Source organism: Urocitellus parryii, chromosome 15 (genome assembly GCF_045843805.1).
Source record: "Urocitellus parryii isolate mUroPar1 chromosome 15, mUroPar1.hap1, whole genome shotgun sequence".
In the NCBI taxonomy this organism is placed as follows: domain Eukaryota; kingdom Metazoa; phylum Chordata; class Mammalia; order Rodentia; family Sciuridae; genus Urocitellus; species Urocitellus parryii.
The window spans coordinates 15,912,485-15,932,395 of record NC_135545.1 but is presented as its reverse complement, the minus strand read 5'-3'; the positions used below and the strand labels follow the sequence as shown (position 1 = coordinate 15,932,395).

At 38.8% G+C, this 19,911-nt stretch overlaps 1 protein-coding gene across 1 annotated transcript in view; it reads left to right on the top strand.

The window, feature by feature from the left end:
* The first annotated feature begins 19,564 nt into the window (after window positions 1-19,564).
* LOC144250359 (zinc finger protein 82 homolog) overlaps window positions 19,565-19,911 on the top strand; it is a 29,123-nt gene continuing 28,776 nt past the window's right edge. The window contains exon 1 of the mRNA XM_077793053.1: window positions 19,565-19,832. The gene's annotated coding sequence lies outside the window, so the exon portion shown is untranslated. The remainder of the gene's footprint in view (window positions 19,833-19,911) is intronic.

The following is a 19,911-nucleotide window of genomic DNA, read 5'->3' as shown; positions in this document are numbered from 1 at the left end:
TAGAATTCATGCACACATATAATCCCCTGATTTTCATTTTCTTTTTTCCTTTATTTCTATAATTCTTACATTATTGATATTTTAATCTATCTTAAATTTATGACTATAAAGATGTTTTTACATCATGTTTTGTAAAATGCCTTTATTTTTAAAATATCTCTAATAACTGAGAGAAGTAACCTTTTTATTTTTGAAGATGCCTTTTTAAAAAAATGATATTGGGGATTAAACCCAGGGGTGCTCTACCACTAAACTACATCTCCATCCCCTTTTTATTTTTGTTTTGAGACAGGGTCTCACTAAATGGCTGAGGCTGACTTTGAACTTGAAGCCCTTCTGCCTTAGCCTCCTGAGTTGTTGGAGATTTACAGGTATATACCACCATGCCTAAGTGGCTTGTTCCTTTTAGCTCTTATAAAATTAAGGATTTCTTTTAGTAAAAATATTCATAAAAGATGTTCCACTCAATAAATAGGGATTTTTAAACACTTTCCTGATGTTTCCTTGTGCTACTATGATCTCTTATTAAATCCCTACTAATGGACATTGTACTTTCCTCCATCTATTTTGCCACGATACATGCAAAAATGCATGTCCCTCATAGAAATTCTCTCTAAGCATATCTGTACTATGTGTTTTATTTTAATGTAGAAATAAGTCATGAATATGTTTTGCTTATTAAAAATTTTATAAACATTACAAATAAGGAAAACATATCCACTGACTGCCATCCTTCTATTCATTCCCCTTTCCAAAAAAATAGTCATTTTCAGTTTGTTACTTACCCTTCCTGATACTGTTTCTATTTGAGAGTCAAGATGTCACTGTTGCCCAGACTAGGCTCAAATTCCTGGACTCAAGTGACTCTTGCTTCAGTTTTCCAAGTGGCTGTGACTACAGATGTGTGCCACCATGCCCAGCCCTGTTTTTTTGTTGTTGGTGGGTTTTTTTGTTTGTTTGTTTGTTTTGTTTTTTGTAGATGGACACAATACCTTTGTTTAATTTATTCATTTTTATGTGGTGCTGAGGATCAAAACCAGTGCTTCACACATGCCAGGCAAGTGCTCTAACATTGAGACACAACCCCAGCCACCCCAGCCCTGTTTTTATAGATGTATTTCTCAGTGGAAATTATAAAATGGAGATATTTATAATACCTACCTCATAATACTTCTCGAGGATTAAATGAGTTGAGACAAGGTGCTTAAAATTGTGCCTGCCATGTAATAAATACATATTTGCTGTATGTTAATCATTGTTTTTATATTCATTGTTGTCATCAGTATTATTTGTTGAAAGACATTAACTTTCTGAAGACCTTACCATTAAGCAGTGTATTAAAGACCATGTAAGAGTAATATGTTAAGAAATTTTTCCATGATCACTTCTTTCCTATTGAACATGAAATAATCCTGTGTGTTGATGGGGGAAATGTTAATAATATGTGGGAAGGACTTAGACTAATCTCCTTTTTGCTACATCATATGATACCTGGTATAAAAAAAACTACAGATAGAACGTTGGTGATGCTCATGAAGAAAAAAAAAAAAAAAAAGATAAACAGCATTGTTTCATGGGAGAAACATTCAGACTTTGTTATTCTGAATATAATGTTTTTTCAGAAACATTTGAAAACCAAAAAAATTATTTTTAGGTTAATACAAATATAAATTTAAACACAAGGAACAGAATAAATTAGCATGATATCAATTAAATAGTTATAACGAAGCAGCAAAACCAATTTCTTTTTAATCAAAACTTTATCAAGTATTCAAAGAACCATTATATAACAGTAGATGTCTCCTTTTGCCATTCTAAAAATTTTGATGCCAGCAGTTGATTAGGGAGGTATGAAAAAGACTGCTGTTTTTCACTGTCAGATAAAGCATATGTGCACCCTAAACAAATGATCCAATGGTAAGTGTCTATTTAATAAAGAAAATTAGAAACAAACCTCTTTGGGACACGAGATGTCCAGTGTCCAGTTCAAGTCAACTGTGATGTTCTAAGAAAATACAGGCCCAGAGAGAGAACCCAAAATTCACTTTGTCATCGGGGTTTTTGTTATTGGTGGTGGTAGTGTTTTGTTGTTGTTGTTTTTAGTACTGGGGATAGAACCCAGGGCCTCACACATCCTGAGCAGATGTTCTACCACAGAGCTATGTCCCCAGTCCTTTTGTGTGTGTGTGTGTGTGTGTGTGTGTGTGTGTGTGTGTGTGGTGCTGGGGATTGAACCCAGGGCTTTGTGCATGCAAGGCAAGCACTCTACCAACTGCTATATCCCCGCCCTCCCAGTCCTTTTTTTGAGTCAGGGTCTTGCTAAATTGCCCAGACTGTCTTTGAACTTGTTATCTTCCTGCTTCAGTCTCTGGAGTAGTGTGGATTACAGATGTGTGCCTTTGCACCTGACCAAATATCTACATATTTGAAGTGATAGCTCCTGATTTATAATTGATCATTCATAAAAAAAAAAAAAAAAAAAAGGCCAGGCCAGGTGGCACCCACCTGCTGAGGGCCATTGCCAAGTAGGAATGACGCATCGATATTTCCTTGCCAGCGTACCCCATGTTAAATGGACTTGCCTTGGACATTGCATGTATGCTTTAGTAAGGTGACCTTGCTCAAAGACCAGGGCGGATCCAGGTTTAGAGCTGATCGGGTTTGAGGAAGTTTCCCGCTCCTTGGGTTTAAGGCGTTCCCGGTTTAAGACAATAGGGGTTTTAGGGAAGTTGGAGGTTGGAGATTATTGCTGCTGGGATTAGGGTGTTCCTGCTGCTTGTTCCCGTTGAGTTCTCATGAGATTCAAAATGGGATTTGGAAAAAAGCCTCATGGAGTAGGTGAATTATGCGGGCAGATTTTGGATTTCCCCTGAACCTGTGTGGAGGCCGGTGTGAGTTCGGGAATAAAGAATTGCTGTTTGAATCTACAAGGTGTGTGGTGGCTCGTGATTCTGTGCCAAGTCGAGACACTGGCACCCACCTTGTAATCACAGCAGCTGGGCAGGCTGAGACAAGAGGATTGCCAGTTCGAAGCCAGCCTCAGTAACAGCAAGGTGCTAAGCAACTCAGTTGAGACCCTGTCTCTAAATAAAATATAGAAAAGGGCTGGGGATGTACTCCAGTGGTTAAGCGCCCCTGAGTTCATTCCCCAATTCCAAAAAAAAAAAAAAAGCTAAAGAAGATATGTCATCTCTACTCTTTGTTGTTTTTTGTTTTGTTTTATTTGTACCAGGGGTGCTTAATCACTGACCCCTGACCCATATCCCCAGCCCTTTTTATTTGTTATTTTGACACAAGGCCTGGAAATCCTGCCTCAGCCACCTGAGTTGCTGAGATTACAGCCATGTACCACTGGCCTGGCACAGTAGAAGGGTTTTTTTTGTTTTTGTTTTTGTTTTTTTTTTTTTTTTTTTTAGGTGTAGATGGACACAACACAATGCCTTTATTTTTATGTGGTGCTGAGGATCAAAACCGAGTCCCGCCTGTGCTAGGCGAGCACTCTACCACTGAGCCACAATCCCAGCCCCACAATAGGAGCTTTTAACAGGGCAAATTCCTTGGCCCCATAAAGGTTTGGGGGCAGGGGAGAAATAGTACAGTACAAGGTAATTTCCCTAAAGTTTCATAGATGTGAACAGTTTCCAGCTGAAATTTTTTTCCAGAGATGAAATAGCTGAATCCAAATATGAAGGGTTTTTTTCTTATTTCAAGGTAAGGACTTGTTCTACTTCTAATATTTTCCTCTATAAGTAGTTTTTACTTATTTTAAGCATCATGTCAGTTACCATTCTTATGCTGTAGATTAATACATACATGAAAATAAAACTTTTTAGGATTAACCTATTGACTGTCATAATTTTGCAATTGCATCAAATACATCAATGGAATTATATAATTTTGCAATTTCATCAAATACATCAATGGAATTATATATTGTGTTCTAGACCAAAGGTCAGCAGACATTTTCCATAAAGGGCAAGAAAGGGGGTAAGTATTTTAGCTTTTGTAGGCCATAATATTTCTGTTGATATTGCTCAACTCTGCCATTGTAGTTCAGAAGCCTAATAAAAGTACCTTAAGAAATCAAGTTGTCAGGCTGGGGTGCAGCACAGTGGTAGAGCACTTGCCTAGCATGTATGAGGCCCTGGGTTCAATTCTCAGCACCACATATAAATAAAATAAGTAAATAAATAAAGGTCTATCAACAACTAAAAAAAAATTATAAAAAAATCAAGATGTTTGTGATACTAGAGATTGAACTCAGGGGTGCTCTACCACTAAGCTACATCTCCACCCCTTTTCATTTTATTTTGAGACAATGTCTCCCTAAATTCCCTGGGCTTGCCTCCAACTTGGGATCCTGCTTCAGCCTCCTGAGTTACTGAGATTACAGACTTGTGCCATCACATCCAACTCCTTAAATTTTTATTTTTTGGTTGTTTTTTTTTTAACCCACAGTTGGACTTTATTTAGGATTAAGTTAATGTTTTGAGATGGGCTTTTCTTGTGCCCCAGTTTTCATGCTTAGCAAATAGCTGTCTGGTTTACCGGACAGGTAACTACTGTGGGGAAGGGAAATCCATATTTTATTGCCAGAGGTCCATCCTTTCATACCCTACCACTCTAATTTTTCTTAAATTCTGTATAAATAGGATTTTTGTTTTGTTTTTGTTTTTGTGGTACTTGCTATTAAATCCCAAGCCTCATGTGTACTTGGCAGTAAGAGGTTTTGGACATTGAATTACTTTATTTTTACAGTTTTAAAGAGGTAAAATTTTTGGATGTGAGGGCGATCTGGCTGTGACATCTGTCACCCCATTGATCGACAGGGTTGATTCAGCTGATCTGGCTGGCTAAGCGGGTGTCCCTTTCCTCCTTCACCGCTCCATGTGCATCCCTCCAAAAGCTGTGTGCTGGGTCGAAGAGGATGACCTTCCCTGATAGAGAAGGACTGTTCTTTGGTCAAGGTTATATGAGTAGCTGCGCTCCCCTGCTAGAACCTTCAGTCAAGCTCTCAAGAAGTAAAATTTTGCCACACCTGTAATCCTAGAGGCTTGGGAGGCTGTGGCAGGAGGATCACAAGTTCAAACCCAGCCTCAGCAACTTAGCAAGGCCCTAAACAACTTAGAGAGACACTGTCTCAAAATATATATATATATATATATATATATATATATATATATGTGTGTGTGTGTGTGTGTGTGTGTGTGTATATGACTTGGATGTGGCTCAGTGCTTAAGCACCCCTTAATCACTGGGTTCAATTCCCAGAACCAAAAAAAAAAAAGTGAAATTTTATAATGAGTTTGCGAAATGTAGAGTGAACAAAAATACCTGCAGAATTATTACAGACAGATGATTCTGGTCTAATGTTTCACATTGTTATCACAAATAAAACTGGTAAACAATGAAAATTGCCAAATGCATTTCTATTTTGTTTTATGTGCATATTTGGAGGATTAAGTCATCATCTAAAATTACACTTTTATATTAAGTCAATGAAACAGTGCCATTAAATGAAAAGGAAAAAAAAATCAATCTCTGTCCCTGTCCATTCCTCATTGTCTTTCCATAGCTGTTCACTTTGAATAATGCCTAAAGCTTTCCCTTCATGAGTTTCTTTATGCTCAAATCATAATACACAAATAAATCATTATACTTAAAAGAATGGATAGGGCTGGGATTGTGGCTCAGCGGAAGAGCGCTCACCTAGCTCGTGCTAGGCCCTGGGTTCGATCCTCTGCACCACATAAAAAAAATAAATAAAGGTATTGTGTCCATTTACAACTAAAAAAATAAATTTAAAAAAATGGACAATACTTTATATATTTCTCTGAAATTTGCCTTTTTACATTCAATTACATTTTTAATTTTTTTCTTCAAGTCAATAGATAACTTAGTCTTTAATAATTACAGTATGTTCCACAGTATATGTATGCCTTTGCCTTTCAAACATTTCCCCAATTGTTATTTCTGATTGTCTTCTGTTCTTTATATTTTAAAAGTAATGCTTCTGGGATGGAAATATGACTCAGTAGTAAGAGTACTTGCCTAGAATGTGCAAGGTCTTGAGTTTAAGTCCCTAGGATTGGAAAAAGAAAAATAAAACAAAAAATAGCAAAGAGTAATGCTACAATAAACTTTCTCATATTCTTATCTATTTTGTTTCTCAAGCTATTTCCAATGTTTTCTTTTTCTCTGTGTGTGTTTCTGGAGATCGAACCCAGCACCTTGTGCTTGCCAGGCAAGACCTGCTGCTGAGCTATACTCCCAGTCTTATTTCCAGTGTTTTCTGTTTCTTAGAAAAGTTTTGCTTATAGAAAATTTCAGACAGCCAGGGAATAAAGGATCCAAGTGCAGTTTTCTGTGACTGTGTATACAGACATATAGATTTAACATTTTAATCTATCTGGAATTGATTTTGGTTCACAGTATGATACAGGATGTCAATATTTTTCCATCCAGAAATAAGGTGAATTGTGCTAGAATCAACTATTAAATTATTCATTTTTTCCTACTGAACATTAAAATACTATGACATGTATTATAGCTCTTATCCTCATATCTATTTCTATCTTCTTTGTTCCATCAATATTTGACTTAAATTTTTCAAACACTTTTATTGCTTGGAAATAAATAATATTGCATATTATTAATATTAATATATAGGTTATTATTTGGAAATAAAGACAGATGTTTCTCCATAAAATTTAAGTTGTTTTATCCAATTTGAATAAAAACTCATTGGGTTTATACTTTTTTTTTTTTTTTAATATTTTTATTTTTTTTTTAGTTCTCGGCGGACACAACATCTTTGTTGGTATGTGGTGCTGAGGATCGAACCCGGGCCGCACGCATGCCAGGCGAGCGCGCTACCGCTTGAGCCACATCCCCAGCCCCATGGGTTTATACTTTGAATTTTATATTTTATTTAAATACAGAGAACCCCAAATGACTGCACATTTGACATTGAATGGATGAATATCCATTAATGAATATCCATTAATACATATGTTGTGAAATTTCTTTGATTACTCCTCATTTTTCTCATCCTCTTATAGCTAATAAAATACCTTCTAATGTAATGCTGCACAATACTTAAAATATGCTAGTAATGTCTGAAATTTTAATATATTTCATAAGGTATTAGTTATAAGATGATAAATTCTCAGGTTTTACCATCATATATCTGCAAATAAAGATGATACACCCTTCTTACAATATTTACATCTGTTTTTGTTTGTTTGGGTTTTTTTTTTTTTTTGTCTTTTTGCATGTTAAAGACCTGGTGACAGTGTTGGACAGGATTTTTTCTTTTCACTATATTTTCTTTTTTATGGACAGAAGGGTCAGTTTTTTAGGATTATTTCTGCTTCCTATTTTCATCCCTACTCATGTTTATATATCATAAGAGAAATGATTTATTGCCTTGTGAAATATGTTACACTACTCATAACTTCTTTGTAGTCCCTACAGCAGACTATGACTATGCCTACTCTGCTAGCTCAGTGCTCTTTATGTATATATCCCAGTTATCTAGAGTTTCATGCAGCTTCAGAAAGTGCATTTTAACTTCAAGTTCAAGCTGCCTCTTTCAAAAACATAAAAATGCTGTATTTCTCAGTCTAGAAATCAGGAGGAAAGAGGTATAAGTAACACACAGAAATGTCTACTTAAGCCCTCTTTGTCTTATTTCTAATAATAATGGAAACACATTGGTTACCAACAATATGTTCTAATTTTTGTTTAATTGAGAAGATAAGGAACTCAGTCAAAGGATATTGGATTCCACACAGAATGTTGTCACCAACCAGCATGGGCAGCTGAACTAAGATAACTCGTGTGAATTTGCAGGAACACCAAATAAAACCCAGACACAATTTACCTTTACACAAGCTTCAGGAAAGCTCCCCTGGCTCTCGGCCTCAGGATCCCCAAAAGGGAGAGCAAGAGAAAGTCACTGACAATAGAGAGGGAACACGTTCAGAAGTGAGCTTTTATTGGGGGGACTCCTGTTCCTAGAAAGTTCTATCCAAAAAAGGTCAGAAGGGGCAGGACTGCAAGGGAACAGGTGAGTGTAACTTGGGAGACCAAGTCACAAGTCATGGCACTACTGCGCCAGACTACAGTGATCTTTCAGATCCCCTTGGTGCATCAGGACTGGAAGGCGTGGTTACTCAGTGTGGCTCCCCACAATAGAAAATCTTAGCAGGCAAAGATTAGAGAGCCAGGAAAAATGTCCCAAATAACAGAATTTGTGTGGTGAGATCACCTCTGGTATTATCACTGTGCACATATTCTCTAGTTTATATAGTTATATAGTTAGTGACAACTATTCACCTGGAATCACTCTTCTGGGAGAGATGGATTCTCCATGGACCCGTGCCTTTGCATCATTATACCTTACTGTTCTGAGGTGGGTTTTTGAGTAGTAGATCCTAGACTCTATCCCTACACATTAACAGCTGAGGAAGCTGGAATGGCCGCTGCTTCTAAAGATGGGTATTTCCCAAGGGTACACAAATTCTGGGCAGCCAAATTAATGGCGAGTGTTCACAAGATGACATCCCAACAATATGCATGTTTCTTCCCATAACTGAAAATTCAAACCTTACCTAAAATAATGTAGCCATTCCTTTTTCAGCTGAAAAGTATGTTGGGTAATGTCTCCTGTCTGTCAGAATCCTGTGTATATATGCTATAGCCTTCATCTAAGTTGCAACTCAATCTATATAAAGGAAAAGGGAGAGTAAAAAAATAAATGAGATAATAATAATTACATGCATATTAAGAGATAGATGTTACAGTCTTCTTTCTATAAATAATAGTTGTGACATGTTCCCCTTTTAACTAGCAGATTAGGGAGCTTTTATTAGGTAAAGTAAGTAGTGGCTGGGGAAAATGATAAGTACCCTGCAATGCACAGAACAGCCCCGCAACAGTGAATTACCCAAAACATAAATAATGCCAGGGTTAGGAAAATATGACCAAAGATAATTATTTGATAGCATTGTAAGGTGCATACAAGGAATACAGGAATTTTGGTCACAGAGCTTGTCTATAAGATAAGATGTGTAGGGGTCTGGGGTGTATAGCTCAGTGATACCTGCCTAGCATGTCTGAGGCCCTGATTTCCTTCCCCAGCTCTATACATGTATGTATGTTTAAGATTTAATCTTCTGGGGGCTGGGGATGTGGCTCAAGCAGTAGCGCGCTTGCCTGGCATGTGTGCGGCCCAGGTTCAATCCTCGGCACCACATACAAACAAAGATGTTGTGTCCACCAAGAATTAAAAAATAAATATTAAAATTCTCTCTCTTTCCCTCTCTCTCTCTCACTCTCTCTTTAAAAAAAAGATTTAATTTTCTAATTATAAAAATGTAAAGGAGCATGATTTACAGTAGAAGGGGTAGAGAGAGAAAAGGGGAGGGGAGGGGAGGGGAGGGGGGATAGTAGAGAATAGGACAGACAGCAGAATACATCAGACACTAGAAAGGCAATTTGTCAATCAATGGAAGGGTAACTGATGTGATACAGCAATCTGTATACGGGGTAAAATTGGGAGTTCATAACCCACTTGAATCAAACTGTGAAATATGATGTATTAAGAACTATGTAATGTTTTGAACGACCAACAATAAAAAAAAAATGTAAAGGAAACCAGGTGTGGTGGCTCACACTTATAATCCCAGGACTCCAGGACACTGAGGCAGCAATTTAGCAAGGCCCTAAGCAATTTAAGGATCCCCTGTCTCAAAATGAAAACAAAAGAAAAGCCAAAAAAACAAAGAGGGGTGGAAATGTAGCTCAATGGTTCAATCCCCAGTACCAAAAAAAATAAAATAAAATAAAATAAAAATAAAAAATTCACCAGTTGTGATTCCTCTACAGAAAATCTTCAAAGAGGGGAAGAGGACTTAAATGGCTATGAATGGATAGGATGCCATGTTAACTCAAAAATTAATAGCTGAAGTCTCCAACCATCCCAATCTGCAATCCCTGGTCCTAAAAGGAAGAGCTTTCTGTCATCTTCATCTTTCCCTCTAGTTTTTCATCATCCAAAACTAATTAATTATGCACATATATATGGTGTGTGTGTGTGTGTGTGTGTGTGTGTGTACATTTTACTTTTCACTTGCACTGCTGAGTAAATAGAGATTATGTGTTGACTTATGAGTCATTTAGCCTAGGATGGCATTTGCCCTGCACTGAGAAAGCAGTTGTTATCAGAAGAAAAATAGCTGGGTCCTTAATGAAAAGAATTCAGGTCAAATCTTTTTTCTTTTCCTGTGTATAAGCATATCTCCATTAGAGGAGAAACATAAGCATGAAAGCAGCTGATTTCCTGAAATTTCTCCATTTCTCCACTGAAATGGAAAAAATTCCTCATAAGTTGTATAGGACTTATCTCCCAAGGGAAATATCTATTCTCTACTTACCAGAAGCACAAAACCAAACATTTCTGCCTGTGGCTTAGGTTTTTCTAAAATGCTGAAAAGATCTTCTTGTTGCTTAATCATGCTTTGGCAATCAGTCACCCCTTTGGCTCTTTCTCCAGCCCATGAGCTAGGTAAGGAATACATTGCAAGCATTATTTTCCTGGAAACTAAACCTTTTAATTGAGGGTGATTTCTGTACTTGAGAAATTTGTTATGGGCCAAGATAGAATTCAAAACCCAACAACAACTTAAGCAGGAGATGAAATTACATTTTAATAACAGGGACCATGAACAAGATCAAACGTGTAATTCAGAACTTTTCCTTATATTAGACAGAACAAGATCACTTCCCTTTCAAGGTAAACTCCTTGTGAAAGTGAAATAAACATAGCTATATACAATACAAAGGTATAATATATATTTGTTAAACTTATTAAGGGTGTGCAATAAATTAACTGCTGATTATATCATTTTAACTTTGATGTTAATGATGAATATAAAGATGAAAAGTGACATTAAACTGCTAACTTCAATAGATTTTATAATACATGTAAAGTAAATTCATTATTTTTCTTTCTTTATGAACATCTAAAAAGCCATTTTTTTTCTGAAATCCTACTAAAGATCATTCAGGGTTAGGTGATTTGTGAAAGGAAAGTGACCACAACACTTGGAGCGACCAAGAGATCTTTATTGCAACAGTGCAACAGAGGAGAAAAGAGAGAAAGAAAGAGCCGGGTGCCCCGGCAGGGGAAGCTTTTTATAGACCTTCTGCTGTGCTGCCTAAATCTAACAGGGTCTCTGGGTTTGCAAGCTGCCTTGTTGCCACTAGGAGGGTTAAGTGTTCAGCCTTGAGCTTCGGATTGAGTGTTCAGCCTTGAGCAGGCGGGCAAAGCATTCAGCCTTGAGCGGGGGCTTGAGCATTTGGGCTTGAAGCAAACAGGTGATAAAGAACCAGACAGAGGGTTTGAGTGGCCAGGTCACCCTGAAGCTAACTTTATTTGACATGCCCTGCAGACAACTTATTCAGCCTGTCCTGCACCTAACAATCTGTACAATCTTATTTAGGAAATAGTAAGTATTTACCACTTATCTTCAGACCAGACTATTCATGCTATCTTTTATCTATATGAAGAGTCTACATATAGGCTTTCCAGCACTATAACATAGCTATATACCATACAAAGGTATAATATACATTCCTGAGAGAATTAACTTATAAAGAAAAAAGTTTTATTTTGGCTCACATTTTTAGAGGTTCTAGTTTATGATGAGTTGGGCTTGCTGCATGTGGTAAGTCACTACACCAGGGCTGGGAGCACACAGTAGAGCAAAGCCAGTCAACTCATGGCTAGAAGGCAAAAGAGTATAAGAGGAAGGGGTTGAGATCCTTCCCATGCCTAGCAAGTGCACACATTCAATGATCTGAGGCCTCCCACGAGTCCCCACCACTTATAATTTTCACTATGTCTCCCTAGCTCCACTCTGGGGACCATGCCTTTAATATATGGGCCTTTGGGACACATTTAAGATCCAAACTGTAGCAGGCCTGCAAATTTACTACTTCCCAAATCATGCACAACTTGCAGTTTTATAAACAGTGCTGTGGTGAACAAGCACCTCACACACATTTTCGTGCATTTGTCTGTCCCACTATTTCTTTTCTTTTTTAAAATATTTTTAGTTGTTGATGGGCCTTTATTTTATCCACTTATTTATATGTGGTCCTGAGAATCAAACCCAGAAACCCACACACGCGAGGCAAGCACTCTACCACTAAGTTTCACTCTAGCCCCTGTCCCACTATTTTCTTAAGATAATTTTAAATACTTTTTAAATTGTAGATGGACACATGCCTTTATTTTATTTATTTTTATGTGGTGCTAAGGATCAAACCCAGTGCCTCTCACATGTGCTAAACAAGCACTCTACCACTGAACCACAAATCCAGCCCAAGATAAATTTGTTTTTTTCAAAGTACTAGGGATTGAGCCCAGAATTCAGGGGCACTCTACTACTGGGCTACCTTCTCAGCCATTTTTATTTTTTAGAAACTGGGTCTAGCTAAGTTGCCAAAGCTGGCCTCAAAGTTGTGATCCTCCTGCCTCAGCCTCATGAATCTCTGTGATTACAGGTGTGTGTCACAACAATAAGATAACTTCTTAAAAGTTGAATCATTGGGCTTGGGCTGTAGTTCAGTGGTAGAATGTGGGAGACCAACCTCCCATGTGACTGAGTTAACTTCCCTGCTGGGCGATGTGGCTTCAGGCACCCATGCTGCTAGACTGCCCTGCTCTTCTAGGGTTCAAGTGACTGTGTCTTGCTACAGCCCATGGGTGAAGCTATGTTTACCTGTTCCTTTGTAATATAACCCCTTGTCCTTTTTAGGATAGAATCTTCCATGGAAGTGCCTTGTGTGTGTCCCCTCCTCTTACTGTGCCTTGGGTGTGGCCTACCCAGATGTCAATCAACCTGTTGACAGTGGACATCATGAAGATAGACTCAGCCCCCTGAAACCTGACCCCTTGCCTCATTTGAATAGCTTCTCCTCCATAAAAGGGGTCAGCACGTGTGCTCGTTCTTTCTCTCTCTCTCTCTCTCTCTCTCTCTCTCTCTCTCTCTCTCTCTCTCTCTCTCTTCCTGCAGACCCTTAAGGTCAGAGGAGCCATCACAGCGACCCCAAAATAAAAGGTATTTGTGTCTCTTGTGTGGTTATTTTGAGCAGCCCAGTCAGCCCAGTTTACCTGGAGTGACCCCTGAGCCTTTTAGTCGAGAGAACAGAAACCAGGCAGTAGAACACTTGCCTCACACATGTGGGACACTGGGTTCAATCCTCAGCACCACATAAAAATAAATGAATAAATAAAGATATTGTGTCCATCTACAACTAAAATAATTTAAAAAGTTGACTCATTGGCCTTCACAGATATGTTAGCAAAAGCCTTCATGAGCATGATTGTTTTACATTTCCACACCTACATCACTGATTTTTTAAAAATTTTATCTTCTCCATTTATAATAATTCATTTTAATTGCAATTTCTTTTGAGATATCTAATTAACTTATTGAATTTATGTGTTTCTTTGCAATTTTTTTTTCTTTTACAGGTTGTGTATCTTTTATCTAAAATGCTTGAGACCAGAATAGAATTGGAAGTTTGGGATTTTTTTCAGGTTTGTAATGTTTGCATATATACGAGATTTCTTGGTGATGGGACTTAAGTCTAAACACTAAATTCATTCATTTCATATATATCTTATGTACGCAACCTGAAAAAATTTATACAGCATTTTAAATAAGTTTGTGCCTGGAACAAACTTTGTCTTGTGATATTTTCCACTTACGGAATCTTGTTAGCATTCTAAAACTTTTAGGTTATAAAGCATTTCAGATTTTGGATTTTTGGACTAGGGATGTTCAGCTTTTAGTAAATGCCTACTCACATTCCTTTTTCTTTGCTGTGTTCACTTTTTTATTATTATTTATTATTATTATTTTTTCTCATTCCATTAATATATGAATACACTGTTGTATACCACTGTACCAAATACCAAAATAACAATAATAATAAAAGATCCAAAACAAATAAAGGAGATAAAGGCATTTTCAATTTCTCACTTTGATAATGCAAGAATGCCTTGTCCTTACAGTCCTGAGGAGCATGTCATGCTGAGAAGCCCATCTGCTCACGGTAGCAATGTTAATAGAGAGTAGGCAAATAGGAGGTGAGATCCAGGAAGTCTACACCTGAGAATCATTGATACAACAGCCATTCTTTCTGCACAGGGACCCAACAACAGTATAGTACTAAACCCCAATGCAGTTGAGGATGTGCATGAGCTTCTACCTCTGTTTCCATAACTAGAATTCATTTTCCTACTTGTGGCCCAGCTTAAGAAAAGCTAATTCCTGGGTACCTTGTTTCTACCACTATCTATGCACTGAGTAGCAAGGCTCTGTAAAGAAACAGGAGAGGGCTGGGGATGTGGCTCAAGTGGTGGCGCGCTTGCCTGGCATGCGTGCGGCCAGGGTTCGATCCTCAGCACCACATACCAACAAAGATGTTGTGTCCGCCGAGAACTAAAAAATAAATATTAAAAATTAAAAAAAAAAAAAGAAACAGGAGAACTAATCATCAGCAGGAAAGGCAGACATACAGTATTCTGAGAAATCAGTCTGAGACTGACTTTAAAGAAAATTCAGTATTGCCTGATAAATTTTGTTATCATATTGAAACCAAAGTTTTGAGATGAAACTTGATTCTGTGCTTCTGCTGCCAAGTGAGACTGGAGTTTGCTGCTGCTGGCAGTTGGGGTCTGTGTAAGGTTGTAGGCCTTTGGCCATGAAAGTGTTACAGCTCTCAATGATGGGCTATGCCCTCTAGTGTTGCATCAGACCCCAGCAACACCATCAATTTCTTCTTCATTCCAGGTTCTTGTCTTGCATATTCAAAGAATGAAATCCACAGAGTGAGTATAAGAGTATGATTTATTAAAAAATAGAACTCTCACAGTGCAAGAAGGGACCCAAGAGCAGATTTTCTCCATCCAAGTGTGCTAGTCTAGGGGTTTGTCTTGGATCACTGCTATTGGTTGAAACTTATGATTATTAGGGTTTGTGAAAAGACTAATGCTAGTGGTTAGCCCTGAATCTCATTCAGGTTTGCCTTACTTCCATTCTTCACCCCTGCTTTGGGAAGTAGTAGATTGAAGTCATTGAATTGAGATGTCTGGAGCTGCAGTGCCTGTGTGGAATGAACTTCTGCAGTGGGCATCTAAACCATGTGCAGGCTAGACTGCATGGGGTGACTGGTTGGCTTGTCCTGGCTCACCTCTGCCTGGCCCTCTGGTCCTCAGGCCCATGCATGCATAGCGGACTCCACTCGGCAGCAGGTGCTTGCTGCCTGTGCTTCAGCTCGCCTGGGCTGCTGTTAGCCTGTTACTTCTCCTCAGGGACCAGGGTTCTGGTTGCATGGCTTGGTGGCTAGAGAGCCATGTCAATATTACTCTACTGATGACTAGCCTTTGTGCCGTGAAGTGTATTAATTCTAATGATGTTGCTGTTTTACTTAAGGCAGGTGAGGTAGAAATGACTTTGAACTTAAATATATATATATATACACACACACACACACACTATATAAAATCCCCATCAAAACTAAATATTGTAAAAAAAGAAAGAAAAAAGAAAAAGACAAAACTAAATATTGTAATGTATTTGAATATTGTAAATGTATTTGACATGAATCATGTAAAATAAAACATTTTTATCTCATTTTCATCTATAAAGAGAGCTGCCATTTACCCTTTTCTTTTATTTAGATGGTTACAGTCCCTTACAGATATTATTGATAACATAGGGAAAATTTTGTTTTCAAATAGTTTTTAAACACTAGCTATATATCTGTGGGTGATATACTATAAAAATATAAGGGCTGGCAAAATTTTCTATAAAGGACCACATAATAATAAATATAATTAATCTTCATTTATGGATTTTGTATTTGTAAAGTCTCTACCCAAAGTCAATATTTGCTGCACTTTTGAGGTCATTTATGGACATTTGAAGAGTTGTGAGAAATGTGTCCCTTAATAGTCATGTTTTCAGCTGAAATTGGACAAGACAATCCTGATCTTTCTTGTTTCAGATCTCATAAGATAAATAGACATCCTTTTTGCAGTCTATTTAATACCACTTTTTTCATATTTTTGTGTTTTTTTTTTTTTTAGTGATTTTGCTGCTTAAAGTGCTGAAGTGCTCTTTTGTGCTCCAAAGCACAAAGAGACTACAATGCCTTTTATAGAAAAATAAATCTTTGTGTTAAACTAGTTGTATGGAGAGATTCAAGATGGTAGACTAGAGGAAGGCTGCATTTCCAGTTGCTCCATGCCAGGGATTCAAGAAGTGGGAGTCCTGATTCTTAGCAAGGTATGTGAAAGAGAGAATTCACTGAAATTATTGGGTGCATTGAACAAAGGACAAGAAAAAGTACATTGGGGCCAAAGTGGTTGTGGCTGTGACAGCAGCATTGGTTCACTGCAGAGGGGTGGGATGACACAGAGAATCACAATGGACAAAAACTTGTAGAATAGAAAAGCATCCTGAACCTAGCTGATCCAGAGGCTGCACAGTAGACTGAGCTGGAGTTTGAAAATTGCTTTGTATTTCTCAACTGGCAAGCAGAGAGCTGAATCTGGTAGCCGTTGTGAGGAGGCTACACTTCAACCTGCTGCTGCAAATATTGCCATACTGTTTTGGCAACCATCTATTGTATGGCCTAGGTTGTACCTAGCAAAATGTGAGGCAAACAGAAACAGAGAATATTGTACCCAGGGAGGTTCAAGTCAGAGATACAGAGTAGAGTGCAACTCAATTCCCTTTTGAGACTGGCCAATCAAGTGATCAGCTGAAGGGGTCAGGAAACTGAAGAGGTGTGTGATTATTCTTGGGGACTAAGTCTGGGAAGGCCATATTCATGGGAAGCAGAGTGTGGGAGACCTGTGGAAGTTTGGCTCCACTGCTCCTCAAGTAGAATTAGTAGTCTCCTGAGATGCAGATTCAGCATCTGCCCTGCCCATAGGTATGTTGATCTAATCTCTCCAGAACAGGTACCACACAACAAAGTCCATAAGGCCTGACTAGAGCTAAGCCCCAGCTTCTGGAACTCTCTACTTAGAAAATCTGTAGCAGCTTCACCCTTGGAAGAGCAACCATCTGGTCTGCCTGGACAAAACTCTAATCCATAGTACTTTCCATTCTGCTGTACCTTATATGGTGAGAAGGGAAGTTGAAAGCTATTTCAATAAGCTTTAGTTTTAGGTCACTCCAGCTGGCAGCTCAGTGAGCAATGAAGGGTTTAATAATTCCCAGCCCTCACTCATGCTCTCCCTTTTTTTTTCTCACAAAATACCCCAAGAAGAAATGGAAATTGCAGTTGAGCAAAGGCAGATACAATCCATCTTCTTCACCAGTTCTGACCACCTCAGTGGAGACTATTCTTTTATTTTTTCATTAAGAATTTTTTTTCCCCTTTTGCCAGGTGCAGTGGCTCACACCCATAATCGCAGTGACTCTGGATGTTAAGGCAGGAAGATCTTGAGTTCAAAGCCAGTCTCAGCAAAAGCGAGGTGCTAAGCAACTTTGTGAGACCCTATCTCTAAATAAAATACAAAAATACAAAAATAAAAAGGACAAGGTGTGTAGCTCAGTGGTAAGTGTCCCTGGATTCAATCCCCAAAACTAAAAAAATAAATAATAGAAACACAAAACAAGCTTATGTCTTTATTAGTGAAAATGTTGTCGCCAGATCCTTGTTAGAATATAACCTGTATTTCCTCTCAGAGCAATGGTTTAGTATTTACTAATTCAGTGTTTGCAGGAAATTTACAGACCATAACTACTGTGAATAATGAAAATAAACTATATTTTAGGTTTACAATTTGGTCTGTGTAACCCCTCAATTCTGTTCTTGTAGCTCAAATACAGTCATGGACTATTAGTACACATACTTATTGGCTATGTTTAAATAAAACTTTATTTATGGTCACTGAAACTTGAAATGCATGCTTTTCAAACCTCAAGAAATATCATTTGCCCTTTTATTTTTCTTTTAAATATTTAAATATATACAAACCTTTCTCAGCTGTTAGTTACTTAATGACAAATGACGGGTCACTTTTGGACTGCAGATTGCAGTTTTTCAATTTCTGATCTAAAAGAACTACAATCTAAAATTTTACTTAATATTGTCAGTAATAATATTTGTGTTGCATTTTTAAACTATTTTATGCCAATAGTTGGTTAAAGCCAAGAAATAAATGTGAGTGTGACTAAGAACCAGGATTTCTGTTAAAGAAGGCTGAATATAAAAGCCTAGAAAAAAAATTCGTGATGTTAAATTTGAATTACTCGTGCCAGTATGAACTCATGCTTTGTGTCTTTTTTTGGGGGTGGTGGTGGTGTCTCCCCCCCCCTTTTTTTTATTGGGGATTGAATCCAGTGCTTAACCACTGAACCACCTTCCCAGCCCTTTTTACTTTTTAATTATGAGACAGGGTCTTGTTAATTGCTTAGACCTGCCTTGAACTTGTGATCCTCTTGCCTTAGCTTCCCGAGTCGCTGGGATTACAGGTGCGTACCACCACATCTGGCTAAAAAATCTTATTTTAAAAGTTATGCTCATTTGCATATTATACCCGTGATTATATGTAAAATAAATAAATAATTAAAAACATTTTCAAATCGAATCCTTCAGTATAATTGATGCTCCTTGCAGATGCAGCACTCCTCTCTCCATATCAGAGTTGAGGAGAACATGTAATCTTGGTCACATCAAAATATCCAGATAGGCCAGGCACAAGGACACAAACTGCAATCCCAGCGACTTGGGAGGCTGAGGCAAGAGGATACCAAGTTCCACGCCAGCCTCTGCAACTTAGTAAGACCCTGTCTCAAAATTAAATTTTAAAAATGGGCTGGGGTCATAGCTCAGTTGGTAGAGTGCCCCTGGGTTCAGTCCTCTGTACCACTTAAAAAAAAAAAAAAAAGAATTTCACATAGGAACACACCAGCGATGTGCACAGCAGGGACTAGGACAAAGACAAACCTATCATAAATGTTCATAGTGAGTTACAGACAATTCCACAGAAACACAATCTCATGCACTCATTAACTCCTATTATCCCACAGACCCCCACATCACTCAGTCCTACAGAGCCCGACACACAATTCATAAAACCTCCCTCACATATGTAATTCTGGTTACCCCAGAAACACTGTCTCAATCTCAAACCACACAGGACGAATCACATCAGAACCACTCCAAGGGCAGACACAGCGCTTCCTTGGACAGAGCTCTTCAGCTGGCCGCACCGAGTGTCACGTTTTCAAACTTCACTCCTCCATTAACGCGCTGGCAGTCGGTCCCCGCCCCTCCCCACGCCCCGCCAGCACACGGTTTGAGACAAAGGACTGGGCAACCCACCCTAGCAGGGGCGGAACTAGCTCCCAGGCTTACGAGGCGCGCCAGGGCCCGCCCCCTTTGTCCAGGCGCGCCTGCGCACTCAGCGCGCGCGGCCGGCCCTCCCAACAACCCCTGCGTGCGGCCCGTTAGGCCCCTTGGGCTGTAGACAGTTCCCGGCCGAGCGTCTTCGCTTGGGCTGGGCATCACCTTGAGACGTGTTTGGCGCCACAAGTGAGCAGTCCTGTCCCGGAGTGTCGGTCCTAGCCATTACGTAACAAAGGCGCTGCGGCGCGGGGGGTAAGGAGAGGGAAGGGAGGCACTGTAGCGCGCTGCCTCGGGCCGCTGGTGAGAAGGGCGGTGTGGCTGTGTCGGTGGGCGTGACAGGACCTGGGTTTGGAGCCGGACTCGGAGCGGTTGTGAGCTCGGGACTGGTACGTGATGGCGTTTGACCGAATTGGATGCAAAGACTCTTGTGTGAGCCAAGTTGCTGTGGCCGTGGAGAGTATGACT